The following is a 20,144-nucleotide window of genomic DNA, read 5'->3' as shown; positions in this document are numbered from 1 at the left end:
CCCTTATAGTGATGACTTACTGTTAGTAGTGATGACTTACCCTTAGTAGTGATGACTTACCCTTAGTAGTGATGACTTACTGTTAGTAGTGATGACTTACTGTTAGTAGTGATGACTTACTGTTTGTAGTGATGACTTACTGTTAGTAGTGATGACGATGACACTGTTAGTAGTGATGACTTACTGTTAGTAGTGATGACTTACTGTTTGTAGTGATGACTTACTGTTAGTAGTGATGACTTACTGTTAGTAGTGATGACTTACTGTTAGTAGTGATGACTTACTGTTAGTAGTGATGACTTACTGTTTGTAGTGATGACTTATTGTTAGTAGTGATGACTTACTGTTAGTAGTGATGACTTATTGTTAGTAGTGATTTACTGTTAGTAGTGATGACTTACTGTTAGTAGTGATGACTTACCCTTAGTAGTGACGACTTACTGTTAGTAGTGATGACTTACTGTTAGTAGTGATGACTTACTCTTTGTAGTGATGACTTGCTGTTTGTAGTGATGACTTACTGTTTGTAGTGATGACTTACTCTTTGTAGTGATGACTTACTCTTTGTAGTGATGACTTACTCTTTGTAGTGATGACTTACTGTTAGTAGTGATGACTTATTGTTAGTAGTGATGACTTACTGTTAGTAGTGATGACTTACTGTTTGTAGTGATGACTTACTGTTAGTAGTGATGACTTACCCTTAGTAGTGATGACTTACTGTTAGTAGTGATGACTTACTATTAGTAGTGATGACTTATTGTTAGTAGTGATGACTTACTGTTTGTAGTGACTTACTGTTAGTAGTGATGACTTACTGTTTGTAGTGATGACTTACTGTTTGTAGTGATGACTTACTGTTAGTAGTGATGACTTACTGTTTGTAGTGATGACTTACTGTTTGTAGTGATGACTTACTGTTTGTAGTGATGACTTATTATCAGTAGTGATGACTTAACATGCTCCGTGATGACGTACCATCAATAGTAATACTTTTCAGTAGTGATGACTTACCATTAGTGGTGATAAATTATTATTCATTAGTGATGACTTCACATCATTCGTAATGACTAACCATCAGTAGTAATGCTGTATTAAAAGTGGCGATGACTTATTTGTCATGATGACTTATTGTCAATACTGACGCTTTGTCATCAGAGGTGATGACTTACCATTAATAGTGATGACTTATTATCATCAGTTGATACCTTACCATCAGCAGTGATGACTTACCATTAATAGTGATGACTTATTATCATCAGTTGATACCTTACCATCAGCAGTGATGACTTACCATTAATACTGATGTCATCAGTAGTGATGACTTACCCTCATAAGTATCCTCTTGTATGACACAAAATTAATCATCGTAGATTAGGGCCGCCATGTACGGAGTATTACCCTCAGCGACACCCTGGACTACATCCCAGGGAGCATAAAGGAAGGGGATCACGACGATGAAATGAGGCAGAATGCTGAGAAATAGGAGAGCTCCCGTGCCGAAGAAAACGAAGCAGGGAAGGAGAATCGAGCAGAAGAAAACGAAGCAGGGAAGGAGAATCGAGCAGAAGAAAACGAAGCAGGGAAGGAGAATCGAGCAAAAGAAAACGAGGCAGTGAAGGGCAATGGAGCAGAAGAAAACGAAGCCGGGAAGGAGAATCTAGCATCAGAAAACGAAGCAAGGAAGGAGAATCGAACAAAAGAAAACGAAGCAGGGAAGGAGAATCGAGCAGAAGAAAACGAAGCAGGGAAGGAGAATCGAGCAAAAGAAAACGAAGTAGGGAAGGAGAATCGAGCAAAAGAAAACGAAGCAGGGAAGGAGAATCGAGCAAAAGAAAACGAAGCAGAGAAGGAGAATTGAACAGATTTAGGAGATCAAAGCTCAGAGGACTGGAGAGGATTATGAGAACTCAGAAAGTAAGGAAGACTGATAGACTCAAATATATTCAGAGTCAGTGTAACTGAGGGAATCATGTGGTGGAAAAATATGTGTATATATACTGTGAAGGATCATAGAAAATGAAAATGCTGCTGGAAATCTGAAAATGGGAAGAGAAACTATTCATTTATAAACTGATGTTAATTGAGACGTTTTATTCTAACGAGGAAAAGCAAGCAAGTTAATGAATATGTGGAATTATCTCAGGTAAAATAATCTGAGAAAATTAATCCAGCAGATGTGAGAGTCAAGTTAATGAGAATAATTAGTTATAAAAGATAATTAGTTATAGAGATAATTAGATATAAGTAGACATTAACGAAAAGGATTAACTCCTCCTTGAACACAACGGTGCGGCCTTTGAGTATGATGACCTGGCCTTTGATAATGTGAACCTGTAAGGCTCAGGTCATGGGTCACACCATCACCCGGAAGAGTCGTACCGTCGTTCCTAAGGGTCGTACTGTCGTGCTTAAGGATCTTCGTTGTACCTGAGGGTCGTACTGTCTTGCCTAAGGTCTTCGTTGTACCTGAGGGTCGTACTGTATTGCTTAAGGGTCTTCGTCGTGCCTAAGGGTCGTATGGTCTTGCTTAAGGGTCTTCGTTGTACCTAAGGGTCATACTGTCCTGCTTAAGGGTCTTCGTCGTGCCTAAGGGTCATATTGTTCTGCTTAAGGGTCTTCGTTGTGCCTAAGGGTCGCACTGTCCTGCTTAAGGGTCTTCGTTGTACCTAAGGGTCGCACTGTCCTGCTTAAGGGTCTTCGTTGTACCTAAGGGTCGCACTGTCCTGCTTAAGGGTCTTCGTTGTGCCTAAGGGTCATATTGTTCTGCTTAAGGGTCTTCGTTGTACCTAAGGGTCGCACTGTCCTGCTTAAGGGTCTTCGTTGTACCTAAGGGTCTTCGTTGTACCTAAGGGTCGTACTGTCTTGCTTAAGGATCTTCGTTGTACCTAAGGGTCGCACTGTCTTGCTTAAGGATCTTCGTTGTACCTAAGGGTCATACTGTCCTGCTTAAGGGTCTTCGTCGTGCCTAAGGGTCATATTGTCCTGCTTAAGGGTCTTCGTTGTGCCTAAGGGTCGTACTGTCCTGCTTAAGGATCTTCGGTGTACCTAAGGGTCGCACTTTCTTGCTTAAGGGTCTTCGTTGTACCTAAGGGTCGTACTGTCCTGCTTCAGGGTCTTCGTTGTACCTAAGGGTCGCACTGTCTTGCTTAAGGGTCTTCGTTGTACCTAAGGGTTGTACCGTCGCGCTGCACAGGTTGATGACGTGGAGCATCAAGCAAGCAGAGAGGGATGAGGGCGCTGCTCCCTCCCGCCTGGCCAGTGCCAGGGTTGGATCCTTCAACACAGGGGTGCCATAAGCAGGTCAGGCGCACGTGATGCTCGCCTCCCTGCCTTTGTCTTGAGTGGGCGGCCACGTTCCCGGGACGTGCACGTGTCACCTGCTGTTGGAACACTGAGTCCGTGCCTCCAGATGCAACACCTGCCTGGCAAACTTGCCACATTATGTGATGAGAAACACTGGATGGAACACACAACACTGGGCCTGGTGGCTGGTGCGCACGTAGCTAGAGAACATGAAGGTGCACCACACGTAGCTAGAGAACATGGAGGTGCACCACACGTAGCTAGAGAACATGGAGGCGCACCTCACTTAGCTAGGGAACATGGCGGTGCACCACACGTAGCTAGAGAACATGGATGTGCACCGCACGTAGCTAGATAACATGGAGGTGCACCACACGTAGCTAGAGAACGTGGAGGTACACCACACGTAGCTAGAGAACATGGAGGTGCACCACACTTAGCTAGAGAACATGGAGGTGCACCACACTTAGCTAGAGAACATGGAGGTGCACCACACTTAGCTAGAAAACATGGAGGTGCACCACACGTAGCTAGAGAACATGGAGGTGCACCACACGTAGCTAGAGAACATGGAGGTACACCACACGTAGCTAGAGAACATGGAGGTGCACCACAGTAAGGTAGAGAACGTGGAGATGGAATTGAGAACTGACATAGGGAGATGACTAGAACGTGGACCTTCACCCTACGTACATACCTGGACCAACGTGCTGGTGCCGGTCGTGGGTGGACGTAACATCATGATGATGATGGGCTAGTGTATGTGGACGAAGGTTTTCTATTCAGGACACACACACACACACACACACACACACACACACACACACACACACACACACACACGGACATAAGATATATAGATTATATGATATTTGGTGTGAGTGTAGATAATCAAGTAGATTCCTCAAAGACATGTTGGCGGTGAGCGTGGCAGTGATCGTCCTGACGGGTATATAATAAGTGCTTCAGACAGGGAGACGCTGGGCGTTGGCGTCAGAAAGGGTATTGTGACCAAGATGGTCACGCACACACACACGCCCAGCGCCACGCCCACACACACACACACACACAGGCTCAGCGCCACGCCCTACCCCACCCCTCCCCTCACGTACACACACATACACACACCGCCACGCCCACACACAGGCCAAGCGCCACGCCCCTCCCTCCCCCTCCCCTCACGCACGCACACACACACACATACAGCACCACACACACACACACACACACACACACACACACACACACACACACACACACACACAGCGTGACGTACATACACAATTCTCGCCAGGCTCAAAAGAGGTTATGTCCTTACATTGTGAAGTATATTCAGCTATAGAGTGTGAAATCCTGTGACCAGAGACCTGGGGTTTGAGACCTGACACGTTATGTGACCAGAGACCTAGAGACCTGACAAGTTATGTGACAAGGGTCCATGACAAATCCTTACCAGAGACGTGGGGTACGAGACTTGGTAAGTTGTGTGACCAGAGACCTGGGGTTTGAGACTTGACACACCATGTTCTGAGACCTGCTTCTGAGTACTCCCACAAACATAACCCCCCACACCACGCCCACATCTGCCCTTGACCACGCCCACACCTCCCCAACAAAGCGCCCAACCATATCTCTGAGTTTGTCCTATACATACTCCTCTCCAAGCTCACACACTTCCTTGACCACGCCCACATACCCTTGACCACGCCCACACATTGTTTCTCATATCCACACCCGTTTGACCACTCCCGCACATCCATCAAAATGAATGCACGCCTCCATGCACCATCTTGTGAATCCATTAAAATAGTGTGTGTGTGTGTGTGTGTGTGTGTGTGTGTGTGTGTGTGTGTGTGTGTGTGTGCCCATAGCTTAACCTAGAATGTATGTATTGTGTTTACTCGTATGTGTATACATACTCATAGACACACATCCGAGTCTGAGTCAGGTACATGAGAGGATGATGAACGGCTGCATTGTTTGTGGGCCAAATGCCGCGCCCGCGATTCGATCCGTGCGTGTATGGTGCTGTTCTGGTGGGTGCAGGTATATCTCATACACAGAGGCCAGGGTGGCAGTGATCGCGCTGTAAGATAATATACACATCCACCTCCCCTCCCCCCCCTCACCACAGTACCTCACCATCAGTAGAGTGAGAAAAAAAAGAGATAAACAGACGTTGGCGACGCTGCTCCGACATTTATAGAAACATGACGCGGCAAAAGTGTGTACGACCTGCCAACGGTGGTGGTGGTGTCGACTTACGGAAACGCTGTTGTATTATCACACTCCAGAACTGATTAGCTTGGGATATATATATATATATATATATATATATATATATATATATATATATATATATATATATATATATATATATATTAATCTGGGAACTCTATGATTATTTAAATCTAAAACATCAGCTATAATATTTCTTTCATCATAGTACTATTTTTTTTATTCCGGCCGTTTGTACAAAACTGTTGCAAAACCTGTTTTCTTAGTTTGACTTGTTTGATGCTGGCTTGTCTGTGATTACTGTGAAAGGTCCCAACCAGGGGCTTCCCCATCTTGGGCGTCCACACACACACACACACACACACAAACACACACACACACTTCCATGGTGTAGCGGTTAGCATTAATGGCCATGAGTTAGCACAGTCCCGTCCGGGGTTGGGCCCGCTTGGGTTCGAAGCCTGGGCATGGCAAGTGACCCACACCCAACCCGGCTGTTCAACACATACTACACTAATACTAATCACTCACAAATGCGTGTACACACACTTCAGACCATCGCATACACACTGCTTACATTATCTACACATGCCAGAGAGTCAAGATACATTCATACAAAATACGTTTCACTGTACATACATCACACTCAAATACATTCAAACTATATTAAGACTGTACGTGTGTGAAGCCAGATGAAACTTACTGTGGAAGGGTCCCGTTTTTCTGAGGTATGTCTTTTTGAAATTAGCTATTGATACTAAACACATCATGATACATAACGTATTCATGATTATAATACGTGTTTATCATAGTATATATATATATATATATATATATATATATATATATATATATATATATATATATATATATATATATAAGGGGGCCGGGTAAGGATGTTTCCTCAGAGGCCCAGTCCTCTGTTCTTAACGCTACCTCGCTGAGGCGGGAAGTGGTGACGGAGTTTGGTAAAGTGTGTGGAAGAAGAAAGTTAAGAGTAAATGTGAATAAGAGCAAGGTTATTAGGTACAGTAGGGTTGAGGGTCAAGTCAATTGGGAGGTGAGTTTGAATGGAGAAAAACTGGAGGAAGTGAAGTGTTTTAGATATCTGGGAGTGGATCTGTCAGCGGATGGAACCATGGAAGCGGAAGTGGATCATAGGGTGGGGGAGGGGGCGAAAATTTTGGGAGCCTTGAAAAATGTGTGGAAGTCGAGAACATTATCTCGGAAAGCAAAAATGGGTATGTTTGAAGGAATAGTGGTTCCAACAATGTTGTATGGTTGCGAGGCGTGGGCTATGGATAGAGTTGTGCGCAGGAGGATGGATGTGCTGGAAATGAGATGTTTGAGGACAATGTGTGGTGTGAGGTGGTTTGATCGAGTAAGTAACGTAAGGGTAAGAGAGATGTGTGGAAATAAAAAGAGCGTGGTTGAGAGAGCAGAAGAGGGTGTTTTGAAATGGTTTGGGCACATGGAGAGAATGAGTGAGGAAAGATTGACCAAGAGGATATATGTGTCGGAGGTGGAGGGAACGAGGAGAAGAGGGAGACCAAATTGGAGGTGGAAAGATGGAGTGAAAAGGATTTTGTGTGATCGGGGCCTGAACATGCAGGAGGGTGAAAGGAGGGCAAGGAATAGAGTGAATTGGAGCGATGTGGTATACAGGGGTTGACGTGCTGTCAGTGGATTGAATCAAGGCATGTGAAGCGTCTGGGGTAAACCATGGAAAGCTGTGTAGGTATGTATATTTGCGTGTGTGGACGTATGTATATACATGTGTATGGGGGGGGGGGGCCATTTCTTTCGTCTGTTTCCTTGCGCTACCTCGCAAACGCGGGAGACAGCGACAAAGTATAATAAATATATAAATAAATATATATATATATATATATATATATATATATATATATATATATATATATATATATATATATATATATATATATATATATATATATAAAACGCACTCTTCCATACCCATCCTAACACTATCAGCCACGCACATGGCGGCCACCAAGGTTGGGTTAGTGTGTTGTGAGGGTGGACGCTGGCTTTCAGTGCTCGGGGGTTGGGGGAGGCGGGGTTAGAGGAGGTAACTTACGTCTGGCAGCGGTGCGCCTCAGGCCCTGGTCGCTTACATATCACTGTGATTATGTCAAATTTGTCTTGGTGGATAAATAAACCATGAATTTTGAGAGACATATGGATGAATTAACCATGAACTTTGAGAGACATTGGAACATACGACAGTAGATGAATTTCGATATTCGAATTTCAAAAAGCATACCAAATTTCTTCATTAGAATGATGCATTAACCATATTTATATCGGAATTGTATGTTTATTACTGTTGAAAGAACATATTTTTTTAGACACATGTTACTAATATTTCCGTGAAGGACATCAAGAGGAGGGAAGTGTACGGGAGGAGGTAAAAAGTCCTTTCACATCAAGTGGGAAGGAATGTGGGAAGGAATGGCTCTGTGATTGTTCCGCGAGTCGAATTAGTTCGTTATTGTCCAGCGTAGGTGGTGTTGGCTTTATATGTATCTAATTCTATTGTTATTTTTTTTTATCTCACACATTACATGTCTTGGTTAAGAAGACGCTTGATTTTCACTTCTTAAGGTTCGTTTTTTTTTTTTTTTTTTAGGTTTTTATTTATCAAGATTCTGAGAGAAAATTTATATAGATGGCTGTTACGATGTGTCTTGTTTTTTTTTTTTCCAAAGGAAGGAACAGAGAAGGGGGCCAGGTGAGGATATTCCCTCAGAGGCCCAGTCCTCTTCTTAACGCTACCTCGCTGAGGCGGGAAATGGTGAATAGTATGAAAGAAAAAGAATATATATATATATATATATATATATATATATATATATATATATATATATATATGTATATTTTTTTTTTTTTTTCTTTTAAACTATCCGCCATTTCCCGCATTAGCGAGGTAGCGTTAAGAACAGAGAACTGGGCCTTTGTGGAATATCCTCACCTGGCCCCCCTCTGTTCCTTCTTTTGGAAAATTAAAAAAAAGAAAAAAAGAAACGAGAGGGGAGGATTTCCAGCCTCCTGCTCCCTCCCCTTTTAGTCGCCTTCTACGACACGCAGGGAATACGTGGGAAGTATTCTTCATCCCCTATCCCCAGGGATAATATATATATATATATATATATATATATATATATATATATATATATATATATATATATATATATATATATATATATATTATTGTATGGTTAAAGAATGACTTTGTGTGTGTATATTAAGTATATGTACAGTTGCATATATTTTACTCATACTTGTCTTTCATTTCTTACAGGTTAGAGGAATCGGAGTGTTGACACAGTGGAAAGTTCAGGAGGTAGAGTAACATAGCTTCTTTGACCTGGTTAACCGGGGGTAGGGGGAGGGGCCGGTGAGTGACGAGGACTGCTCAAGGGGAGGGGGCTGCTGTTGGGGCCGAGGAGGGGAGGGGGGGGGATGGTCATTTGAGTGCTCAGCTGAGAGGGGAGGTCTAGTGCGTAGTGCTCACCGCAAGGAAAGCTACAGTTTCAGAGAACAGGGCGTGTGAGTTACGCGTTGTGTGTGTGTGTGTGTGTGTGTGTGTGTGTGTGTGTGTGTGTGTGTGATGGGAGAGAGTTTGTATGTTGGTGGCCTGAATAGCAGCAGCACGCGTGTGGCTGAGGCAGGAAGAAAAGACAGCTACATGGGCCAAAGAGAGAGAGAGAGAGAGAGAGAGAGAGAGAGAGAGAGAGAGAGAGAGAGAGAGAGAGAGAGAGAGACTATGCCTTGGTGTTCGGTGATGGTGATCATATGGGAAAGTGTTCGACAGTGACAGACCCTGGCATCACTAACAGGAGGGTGATGATGATGGTGTGAAGGTGATGTTTATGCCAGTTCGAGACAGTGACGTCGCGCTGATGGTGACGAAAGTGATGGTGATGTAGTGATGTAGGTCAGGATGATGGTGATGTGATGGTGAGGTTAACCTGGATGATGGTGACACGCTGGTCACGTATCTGATCACTGTAGGTGTGGTGATAGTGTGTTGGGTGAGGATGGTGACATTAAGGTTTTGCCGTCGTGTGATGGAAGGCTGGCTAGTGGGCTCCGAACCCAGAGGCTATGCTGACACACACGACCACGTGACCAGGTTGGCCTGCAAGTGAGGATTTATCCCCCCTGAGTTCAAGTCATCTGTTCTTGACGCTACCTTGCTAATGCGGGAAATGGCGAATATGTATATGTATATGTATAATCAGAACTTTTCACACCCATCAGACGCCTTCCACACACACACACACACACACACACACACACACACACACACACACACACATATTGGAAAGGATCAAAATATTGCGCGTGATCAAGATATTCCTATGAGTCCACGGGGAAAATGAAACACGATAAGTTTCCAAGTGCACTTTCGTGTAATAATCACATCATCAGGGGAGACACAAGAGAGAAATATAACAGTCAGTTGATATACATCGAAGAGACGAAGCTAGGACGCCATTGATGAGATGACTTTGGAAAGTGGTGTGTGTATATTGTGCATGGGAGACGTCTGATGGATGTGAAGAGCTCTGATTATGATTGGGAGTAGTGAGTGACACCGTGAGAGCGAGTGGGTGAAAATAAATGTGAGAGAGTTGGTTAGCTCTGTGTAATGTCACTGGTTATTTATTCTTTTTTTTTAATGGATGGTTCATTACGTGGGATGAGAGCGAGGCGGGGTGAACCGTGGCGGAACGAAATGTAGGCAACCACAGTTACTGAGATGATGATGATGATGATGATGACGATGCTCCTCTGTTGAGGGAATCAGAGGAGGAAACTGATTGATGGGTAGGTGGCTGTCAAGATAGGTAGGGCGGGAGGCGGTTCACTGTGAATGTCAGTAAGATACGGTCTTGGCTTTTTGAGGAAGAAGGTCAGTCTTCGTGTGGTAGAGTTGGTTGATGGAGATAGCTGGCAATATTGGTTTTGATAAGAATTATGGTAGGACGGCTTGAAGCTGGGAGTGGAGTCACACAAGGGAGAAGACCTGATGTGGTGGCGAAACTGAAAGCTGTGGTGGCTGGAAGGATTTTAGTGTAAGAGTATGTGCTTGCATGAGGGGGTGGCTGTCCCAGACAAAGGTGCACATATTTTACTACTACTGCTACTACAACTACTAATACATCTTCATCCACCACTACTTCTACTACTACTACTACTACTACTACTATTACTATTACTATTACTACTACTACTACTACTACTACTTGCTGCTAGTACTATTTCTTCCACCATTACCACCACCACTACTACTACTACTACTACTACTACTACTACTACTACTACTACTACTACTACTACTACTAATGATAATAATACAACTTCTTCCACCACTATTTCTACTACTACTACTACTACTACTACTATTGCTGCTAGTACTACTTCTTCCACCATTACCACCACCACCACCACTACTACTACAACTACTACCACTAATGCATGTGCTTTTGATAATAATACTACGACTACCTTTGCTGGTACTATAAGTAGGAGTCGAGCTATCAGCGCACAAATAACAACTTCGATAGTGAAAACATAACAAAGAACCGAGACGCAGGAAGATATAGCGTGAACCTAACGGTAGGAGAAATGCACCGAGTTACCTCCCTGTAGGACGTATGGCAGATGATAGGGTGGTCAAGGGGATTCATGACTTGTGTTCTTAACCATAAACGATCGTCAGGTAGTGAGGGGACGAGTGAGGGAGTCAGCCAGGTTGGTAGCCAGGCGGAGCATTCGTCCCAACCATACACTTCAGCCTCGCCCTGTATGTACGTACTTGTGACACGGCAAACATCACAACGCCCTTGGGATTGATAACATTGTCTGTACTGTGCACGTTGCTCAGAGTTGCACAGTTGTAGTGGCAAAGGATAGTATGATGAGTGTAGGAATATATATATAACACTTAGTAAATACCTCCTAACGGCACTAACCTTGCCCAGCCAGAAGGACCCCAGACTGGAAGGTGGTGATTTTAAGTCATAAAAGCTGTACAACCTCATATCATTTTCTTATACCAGAATATTACGTTTGTAAGTGGAGCCAGTTATTGACCTGCCTGCGTCATGTCGGCATGATATTAAAAAAAAACGTAACCAGCTGTTGGTGTTGATTAACAAATCTATATTGTAAATAAGATATTAATTACACTAAGACCTTGGAATTGAATGCAGTAACGACTAAAATCGCATTTTAGTGACAGATTATGTGATTATCGGATCCGTTAATTGATCCCCCAAACCCACCTTACCCCTCCGTAGCGGGAAATTCACAGACCTGTTGAAATAAACATAATAATATCTTCACTGGTCTTGTTTACCATGAGTCATGTTTTCGTCATGAATTCCGGATCGTATTTGAGAACACAAACTGGGATGTTGGCTGATGAAGGTGTGTGTTGGGATGGATTAAGACCGAGTAATATGGATAGCTGTGGGACTGGAAGCTCTGCAGGAAGGCTGTCAGACTCGCCTCTTAAGATCATGTCTGTGCAACAAGTGGTACACGGGTCATGTGATCGTGTCGTGGGGGGTTAGAGGTGGGTATTACCATATCCACAGTACGAGACTACCAAGGGATATGTACCACAGTGCATCCTACACGGGAGCTCGTTAGGAAACACCTTGTTCCCTGGATGTTGTCGTTAAGGATTGAACGTGGGAAGTGTGATATGAAGATGTATGAACACATGTGACGCAGTTGCTTGCACCTTAAGAAGAGCACGACGGCTGGTCTAGCTGCTAGACCTCTGGAGAGTAACGGACACTTGTTCATAATTTACACATGCAGAAATAAGCAGGCCTTCAGGGCGCAAGAATTATCATGTATTATTGTTATATTACTTGTATGTTAGGGAGATGGGTAGGTTGTCTGTTAGTCTATGAGGGGAGTCTGTATTTATTTTGCAGGATCAACGCTTGATTTTATTTGTTGAGAGTTGCAAATTAGTTCAGTAATGATAAACAGGATCACCACTATTGATTTTTTTGTGAGGTTTACAAATTAGTTCAGTTTTAATAAACTGCTTTTTGTGTTTTATTTGATGAATAGGAAGATTATGCGAGTCTTGCTCTCCCTACAGTGACTGAAGGGTTTTCCTTTGTGATTTGTATAAAGTTATTTGTTTCTGAAAAACGATATTCTTACTAACATCTGGGATACATGGTAACATCTGGGATACATAGTAACATCTGGGATACATAGCGACATCTGGGATACATGGTAACATCTGGGATACATGGTAACATCTGGGATACATGGTAACATCTGGGATACATAGTAACATCTGGGATACATAGCGACATCTGGGATACATGGTAACATCTGGGATACATGGTAACATCTGGGATACATGGTAACATCTGGGATACATGCCGAACGGTAGTTACTTGGGTAAGATTTTCAGTAACGACTCAGAATTATTCATAACTTTGTAGATCATTGTTTTGTTTCTGTACGTCTGAGATGTCTTGGTTATGACTGAGACGTTGTTACAACCTAAGTGTTGCTAGGCCTAAACAACAACTGGTTTCGTCCCGATGTCTTCATCAGTTGTTGTGTGCTTGTTTATGTCCTTGGTCATCGCTTTCTTTACATTTGAATTACCCCACGTACTTAGATAGTCCCTGTTGCCCGGCACAGTTACTAGGAACACATGGGGACTTGCAGTGGAGCGATGACGTCGTGAGTAAACAAAACTGGTGCCGGATTTGGGAACTACGAGGTAGGGGGGGTTGGGGGTGCTGGCCAGCGGTAGTGAGGCCTCCTCATTTGGGCTGGCCGTTCACAGACGGGCTCTCCACGGATCATGGAAACCCGTCAGTGAAAGTCATGGCGTTATCATTATTTATATCATCATCCTCTGGAACAGCTCGCACCTTTACGATTTCTGATATGTTGTGGAATTCCGTGTAGGTTAACCCGGCCCACATTATGTGGTGGCACGGGTGCGTCGGTGTTGGTGATCGTGGAGGTTGACAGACGTCGCGGACCATCACACGCTGTAATACCTCATAACAGGGGTACAGAGGAGTAATGATGAAGGGTCTGGATATTCCAAGTCAGGACGAATCACAGGGCAGGCTAGAGGGAGGGAATGAGTTGGTATTTATCACAGGATGAAGAAACTTGGCTGTAGGGAACGTGTTTGAATACCACCGTCCAGGACTGGTCTAGACTGGTCTCCTCTCGTCCCAAGCCACTCAACAAGTTTTTTTTTTTCCGTCTATTTTTGCCATACTGGGACTAAAGAGTGTGGAGATGAAGCATTGTTTGATTTCCCTTAAGCTGCTTAATATTCTTTCGTGGTTGGTGTTGTGAGAGCTTGCCCCCTCCACCTGGGGAGGAGGAGCACATGTGATCGTCCGGTAGCCAGGTGTGGAGGATCGTCCGCTTGCCAGGTGTGACGGCCAGCCAGTGTTTCTCGGTTAGTGGACTGCATGACGGGATCGCCCGCCCGCCCGCCCAACTTCCGCACACGACTTTATATATACGGTGATATTTTGACCAATGGTAGACACTTTTACACCTCTCTTGATTTTAGGAGACTGTTCTCATTGGAAGGTTCAAGCAGTAGTTTCGGAATGATGTGTACTTGATTAATGTCAGTGTCAAACTGCTGTTAAGTAATACGGTACACTCCAGTGACAAGCATTATGTAAAATATTAATGTGAACGGTATAATTGAATGTGATGGTGAAAGCAGTATTCGCGTCGGTCCATTAGCACCGCTACCAGCCTCGCCAGGCAAATATTAATGACAAATATCGTCCAGTTTTTACCCATCCTCGTGTGTAGCGGTGCGGGCCGCCCCAGCCCGGGCCGTTCGCACCACTCACCCTCCTCCCCTAGCCATACTGCTCTACGCCGCTGACGGAAGTGCCATTGTCAGCCACAGAGTGAGGTGGGGCAGCGGGGGTTGTGGTGCTCGGGATCAGTGGTACTGCCTTTTAGCAAAACAGATAATTTACGCTTCCACGCATTAAATGAATTTTGAAATTGGCCTTTGTTGGTGGACGAGGGAGGCAGCGTGATCGAATAGCCTCTTTCTGTTCATATCCGGTGATGAGCACAGTCATGTGGGGTTTAGGTAGGGAGAGGCAGATCAGACACTGAATTCTAGAAAAAAAAAAAACGATGAAGATTTGTTGATATTAAAGTGTCCACTGAGAGTCTTCATGATAGTTTCTTAAAAAAGATGCATTTGGTCTTCCTGCGAGAATGAACGGTTTTGTCTCGGTGTGTGATGATTGTACTGGTGTTGCTGTGTAATTACCGGTGTGAGGCCAGGCTACTTATAGACACCCCCCCCCCCCACACCATCATTATCACCAGTGATGTACTCACTGTTCACTGGCAGACTGCACACACTCTTGGTCAGCAGACGACAACATTGGCGAGGGCAGAACTTCGTAAGGTTTCAGCGGTCACAACGTACCTTACCTCCGGCCCCCCGCGGTCATGGTCACCTCACACACTGATTTTTCAGTAATCCTATTTCTTGGCTTTAATAACCAGATGCTTAACGGTATGTTATACAGTGTTTCTGGATTGCCTTAGGCATCAATCCGCTGAGTACTTCCCTCTCCGTAGAGTAGACTCGTTCTGAATGTGTGTAGAGGTTGAAAAAATATCAGTTCACAATAAGACTGTTTCACTGTGCGGAAGAAAACAAGTAGATCCTTTTTCCAGAAGAGTGATATAGACCGGAGGTGGTGGTGTTGTCTTATCATGTTCCGGGCTGTTGTGTTGCAGAGGGTGAAAGAAATATGTTTTGATACCGTCATGCACTGTGGCTAACAGATGGTAGGCCCGGAGCGGCGGCCGGGGCCTCCCTCGCTGTAAAGACCGGACAAAAAGCGGGTGGCTCTTGTAATACCTGTCACTTGGTTATGATACACGGTGACGTGCCCCGTGATGACTCGCGCTATCTCCGCCCCTCTATCTCTCACTCTTATTGTATTTTCCCAAGACTCCCTTTTTATTATGGGTCTCCCGCAGGTCAAGAAGTGTGGTGATATGTTCATGTTTGTGTGAGGTGAGTGCAGGGCATTTGAAGAGTAAGTTGAAGTCTTGTTGTACGTTGTCACGTGTTATGGCTGAGATGGTTAGTGTCCCTCGTGTGTGTGTGTGTGTGTATGACACACACACACACACACACACACACACACACACACACACACACACACATTGCAGAACAAAGGAGGAAAGATAAAGGTCGTCAGAATATAAGGCAGCGATACTGATGACTTACGACTTTTAGTGACCTGAAAAAAATTCCAGTGAAGCGACTGCCGTTAAGAGGTTAGAGAGTGCGTGCTGCGAGCGATGGTCTGGTCTGTGTTTGGGGTAGGCAAGACTCTGGGGCTCTGTGTGCCTGGCTTCGTGTCGGTGACCAGCCGTACGTAACACCCACACCTTGCGACGCCCCGGGACATATCTACTTCCTTCGTGTACCCCAGCCCACCTCTCCCGCTCACAAGTAGCCTAGCATGACCCTCAGGTTGTGTGCTGACCTCTCTTACGAGCACAGTGGTGCTGCACTCACTGACCAGCACTATACTCACTCCTGCCCAGGAGGATGAAACACCACAACAAAGCTATAAATCCAAGCGGAAGCACCGCACGGCCCGTCGTCACCACCAGCCGCTGGTATGTGGTGGTGGTGGTGGTGGTGGTGGCCGATGGTGTCATCGTTCCTGTTGCCACAGTAATGTGCTCCAGTAATTACCACGCAACCCTCATAATGTTACACCTGATCCTGGCACGGTGTTAATGCTGACGTGAAGCATTAACGTTCGCACATTTGGAAAGCGAAATATGAAATTCATTGGAGTTTTGGAAATGCCAATAAATATCCCCGAGCTCCGTTATTGAAATGTCCAGAATGGCTGCACTGAATGTTCACGTAATGCTAATGCCTGGGTTGGCATGGTTGGGAATCGTGCAAGCCTGATCTGCACACCACACGCATCCGGGCGTCAGGACGCAGGTTACCGGTGAACTGACGTTGGATGAGGGACTGCCACATTAGGTTGCTGACAGGGAGGGAAAATATTTTAAGATTGTGTTGAGTTACGTACGCCTTTCCGACGCGGCCTCAAACAGCTTGACTTATCAGAGAAGTAACAGCACAGCTTGTCTCGAAAACCTAATGTAGACGTAAACAAGTCTCCAAAGTCAACAGAAAGATAAGGTGAGACAAGGTAAAATAAGTGAGATAAGGCAAAGCAGGGCAAGGTAATGCAAGGTGGGAGACTGACAGCTAAGAAAGGTATTGAGACGATGGATGGCAGGGAGGGTGTGGTGCGTGGCCCGGCCTATGTGTATGGCCATGATTGAATAAGTGGAGAGTGTCACCCTCCACCTCCCTTCAACCATTCACAGCCCAAGGTCAGTACTGGAGGTATGCACAGTCTGCCACGTCGCCACATCCAATACTTCCTCCCCACAACAATTCGAGACATTATGTTCTACATACCATCCACTTCCTCCCGACTGCAGTGAGAAGACGTTGCAGTTTAATGGGCCTTTCTATATATATTGCCTGTGTCCTGCGTGAACATGGTTACGTGTAGTGTTGGTGTAGTCTCAGACAGACACTGGCCTGTGTAGTCGTCAGCCCTACTACTCCATTTGGTTGAGGATGTCACAGCGGGGAGGTTACGCTGGAGGTATTGCTAACCATATCTTCCAGTGTGTTACTCAGGTGTTTTGTTATGTGAGCCGGGACGTTAGTAGGGTGTCGGTACGTGGGTCTTGTGTAATTATTTAAGGGAGCGCTCGAAAGGTATTGTTACGTGGGTCCGATGTAATTATTTAAGGGGTCGTCTCAAGAATATTGTTATTGATGTAATTGTTATATGGTTCAGAGATGCAATGTAATTATTTGATGATAGTCTTAGAGATATCGATACGTAGGTATGATGTGATTATTTAAGATACCGATACGTAGGTATAATGTACTTGTTTAAGGGATCACCCTAAGGATATCTTTAGATGGGTCTAATATATATATATATATATATATATATATATATATATATATATATATATATATATATATATATATATATATATTTTTTTTTTTTTAAGGGACTCCCTGGCAGAAATCTTCCCGTAAGTTGAGAGAGAAAACTACTTAGACGTTCGCCCTTCTACATGTGTTAGCCACAGAGGACCTCCCCTCCACACATGTCAGCCACACAGGAACTCCCCTTTACAAGTGTCAGCCACACAGATTGATTTGATTTATGTTCGTTTCCCTGGCAGATTTATTGTGCACCCGATGCTTGTCCTGTAAGCGGTAGCGCAAGAGGAACTGAGTTTTACACCTGTCAGCCACACAGGACTTCTTTCTACACCCACACCCCCACACATACCTGTTAGCAACACAGCGCTGCACAGGACCACCCGTCCACACCTGATAGCAGCACCTCACAGGACCATCTCTCCCTCCACACAACCTGTCAGTCACACTGCACCACGTATGACCGGTCCTTCACACCTGTCGCCCACGCAGGGTCGTGCCTCTACTCTTGACCACCACCACCACAGCTCCACCTACCACTGCTGTACCCAACGATGGGTGAGCATGTCGGGTGTGGGGAACCAACACACACACACACACACACACACACACACACACATACACACACACTCGGGAATTTGTGTCATAATATACTTTTTGAGATGTTGTGTCTGCGAGAAAAATATTTTTCACCTGAGTATATTATGGGGTTGGGGGAGGGTGGAGGAGCAGGAGACTGACACCGGCTGACCCGGACGCGCCAGACACCCTTCCCTTCCACCTCACCTCACCTTACCCTCACGGCACTAATCACACCACAACAAACACCACTCAGGAACGACAGAGCAGAACAGTATTATGTAATTGCTCATAATGAGGTCGTAAGTCGTGCCGCGGGATCCATCACGAGCCAAATGAAACGTCTCGAAAGATTGAATTTCTGCGTAGCGGCGGACCAGCGTGAGTCATGACGTCGACGACCCGAGACACACACAAAAAAAAAGAAGGAAAGAAAAAAAAAAGTCTCCGTGTGAAGTGACCTTGGCGATGGATGGCACGAGTTGATCAGGGACTGTCGGAACCCGCGCCAACCTCCTCCACACCACCAGGGCTCCTGCTGCACCCACCAACACCACCTTCCACTGACACGTCACGTCACACTCCATGTGTAAAACAGAACGTTCTCTGAGGTGTTCAGGTGGGACGTTTCGATGGCTTACAGGTGGCGGCAGTTGCTGTGGTGGTCGCCGGCCTTGGTGTAGGTGTGAAGGATCGTCTTGCTTGGGTATCCCTGGGAAAATGGTGGTGCGGCCGGGCCGGCTGGCGGGCCAGGAACACTCATGGCCAAGGTTATGTGTGTGTGTGTGTGTGTGTGTGTGTGTGTGTGTGTGTCCGGCGTTGTGGACGAAGGGCTGGTGCTGAGGGAGTCTCCTGGACGGCCTTTGTTAGGAGGGCTTTGTTGTGGCCACCTGACTCCCCCAGCCTGGACGACCAGGAGGAGGCAGCTCACGGTGGCACGCCGCCCGCCGCCGCTCACGTCCGCTCGCGTCGAAGGAAACATTTCATGACTCCTCTAATTTATTCATGGGATTATCAGTTATCGGCCGGTAATGGAGGACACCCGATGGTCACCGGTTACATAATTTAGACCAGAATCGTCACCGTGAAATTATGTTTTTTTTTTCGGTATTTTTTTTTTCCGGTGAAGTGGAAAATTCCGTCACATCCTCCGTCATTTTCCTCAGTTTCCCCTCCGAATTTTCGAGGATTAGTGACGGTTTGTACGTCAGGCATATATTAAATACCCGCCTGGGGAGCCTCGCTAGCCTTGGCCACGAGGGATTCGGCTTCGCGCGAGACGAACTGGGGATAATGCACACGAGGACGGTGGGAGGAACGTGCGCTGGGTGCAGAGAGTGAGGGAGGGAGGGAGGGAAGCGGCGCGGCGGTGCGCGTTCGCCCCGGGCTCGTGGCGCGGACCTGGCCATCAACGTCTGCTGTTGTTTGGCCGCTGAAGGAGTTACAGGAGGTGTGAGACCGACCTGATTACTGGTCTAACTGACGCTACTGACGTGTGCTGTGTGGTGAGGGCTTTACTGCCCGGGTCTCGTGCTGACTACCACCTTGTTCTGGTGACAGTCAGGTCACACGTAGACCACGACCTGGTCCTGGTATCAGTAAGGTCACACACAGACCACCACCTTGTTCTGGTGACAGTCAGGTCACACAGGCCACCAACTTGTTCTGGTAACAGTCAGGTCACACATAGACCACGACCTGGTTCTGTTGACGGTCATGTCACACATAGACCACGACCTGGTTCTGGTGAGTCAGGTCACACAACCACGACCTTGTCCTGGTATCAGTAAGGTCACGCACAGACCACGACCTGATTCTGGTGACAGTAAGGTCACACAGACCACGACCTGGTTCTGGTGAGTCAGGTCACACAACCACGACCTGGTTTTGTTGACAGTCAGGTCGCACAGACTACCACCTT

The 20,144-nt window shown here is 45.6% G+C and overlaps 1 protein-coding gene across 3 annotated transcripts in view; it reads left to right on the top strand.

Annotated features, from left to right (window-relative positions):
- Positions 1-20,144, top strand: part of LOC139754595 (uncharacterized) — a 359,713-nt gene that overhangs the window by 93,025 nt on the left and 246,544 nt on the right. The window contains exon 2 of one of the 3 annotated variants that reach the window (XM_071672011.1): positions 8,870-8,911. The exons of the other annotated variants lie outside the window; for them this stretch is intronic. The gene's annotated coding sequence lies outside the window, so the exon portion shown is untranslated. The remainder of the gene's footprint in view (positions 1-8,869; positions 8,912-20,144) is intronic. 3 annotated transcript variants of the gene reach the window in all.

This window comes from Panulirus ornatus, chromosome 17 (genome assembly GCF_036320965.1).
Source record: "Panulirus ornatus isolate Po-2019 chromosome 17, ASM3632096v1, whole genome shotgun sequence".
Classification (NCBI taxonomy): Eukaryota; Metazoa; Arthropoda; class Malacostraca; order Decapoda; family Palinuridae; genus Panulirus; species Panulirus ornatus.
The sequence above is the reverse complement of the archived record's forward strand: the minus strand, read 5'-3'. Positions and strand labels throughout refer to the sequence as shown.